This window comes from Gekko japonicus, unplaced genomic scaffold (genome assembly GCF_001447785.1).
Source record: "Gekko japonicus isolate JY-2015 unplaced genomic scaffold, Gekko_japonicus_V1.1 scaffold434, whole genome shotgun sequence".
Taxonomy (NCBI): Eukaryota; Metazoa; Chordata; class Lepidosauria; order Squamata; family Gekkonidae; genus Gekko; species Gekko japonicus.
Genome location: NW_015163102.1, coordinates 440,055 through 441,955, shown reverse-complemented (window position 1 = coordinate 441,955; position 1,901 = coordinate 440,055).

Genomic DNA, 1,901 nt, shown 5'->3' with positions numbered 1-1,901 from the left:
CTCTGATTGGACTAGATCTGATTCTAAAGGGGTTCCATGGAAATCTCCTTTTTATGACTTGACAAAGCACTTCCTGTTTCATGTGAGGTTTCTTAAGGGGTGTGTGTTCAATTGTTCTCATTTCTTTTCCGTAAAACAAACAAACAAACAAGAGGATTTGTTTTTGTTATATTTTGCAGTACAGTCTAAAGGAAAGATGTACTTATCTAAGTCAATGGAGTGAGAAGCCTATAATTTAGGACTGCTAACCTCCAGGTGAGTCCTGGAGATCTCCCAGAATTACCACTGATATCCAGATGGCAGAGATCAGTTCCCCTGGAGAAAATTGTTCCTTTGGAAGGTGGACTCTACAGTATTCATTCAGTGTATTCTATACCCCTGAAGACCCTCCCCAAACTATCTTCCTCAGGCCCCACCCCCAAATTCCAGGAATTCCCCAACCCAGAGTTGGCAACCTACTGTATTACCTACTGTTTTGCTTATGATTGCACTGCAAGTTAGTCAATTTATAGGTGTTTGGGGGGTTTCAACGATAAACATATTTTTGCCTGTATCTCCCCTTACCCACAAAATCACATTGGGGTGGGATTTTTAAAGGATTGTGCTCCTCTTTGTCACCCTGGGATCTGCCCTGCCAATTTTCAACAGATAGGAGAAGCAGATCAGGCAAAGAGAGCCACTTGGCAAAACAACCCAAAAAAAGCATGACAGAAGACCAACAAATAATACATAACTAAGCAATAAAAAGCCATCCACTAAACACCACTTGTAGCAAGGACACAGGGTCATCACTTTACTAGGCATCCAGGGAATGGAATCAAGAGAAAGCATGGCTAGTAGAGTCACCATTTAACCCCTCTGCCATCTCAGTTTGTGATTCCTCCATCCCAACCTTCCTATTCATTCTCTAAGAATATAACCAGATTTCCATGTAATTCCATGACCTTGAGGTGTTTTTGGTTTTGTCTTTTCACTGAATGGAGCCATACATGCTGTGCCTAGGACTGCCATGGGCAGGGGATTCCATTTCCCACATCAGAGTAATGGGAGGACATAGAGATAGATGATAGATGATAGATAGATAGATAGATAGATAGATAGATAGATAGATAGATAGATAGATAGATAGATAGATAGATAGATAGATGATAGATAGATAGATAGATAGATAGATAGATAGATAGATAGATAGATGATAGATAGATAGATAGATAGATAGATAGATAGATAGATAGATAGATAGATAGATAGATAGATAGATAGATAGATAGATAAACAGACAGACAGCTAGCCATTGGGTTGACAGTATGAGGCCATTTCCAGGGAAAACTCAGAAGTGACGTCAGTCGACTCTAAGGATTACTCGACATTCCATGGTCTACTCATAGAGTTTCTAGCGATTCCTAGAGAAGCATGATGTCACCTCTGGGTTTTCCCTAGGAGTGACATCATACCATCGCCAATGGTGCCCCACTCATGTCATGGCCCTCTGGTCTTTCACTGGTTGCCAGGCCTGTCAACCCTAGCTGGGTCCTATACGTGTTAGTGATTACAGTGAACACAAATTATTGAGAGAAGACTGCAAAGGCTGCCTGGGAATGGACAAGTGCACCATTTGCCTTGCCCCTATCTCCATCCAGGAAATGCAGCCAAAGCATTTGTCTACACATTTATTCACCTAAATGTGCAAATATATCACTGCTGTCTAGTGTTGCTAACCTCCAGGTGGGGCCTGGAGTTTTCCCAGAATTATAAATGATCTCCAGACTAAATAGATGAGTCCCCCTGTAGAAAATGACAGCTGTGTAGTGTGGACTCAATGGCATCATATTCTTGAGGAGGTCCCTCCCATCCCCATAATCCACCCTGCCCAGGTTCTACCCTTACATTTCCAGGAATTT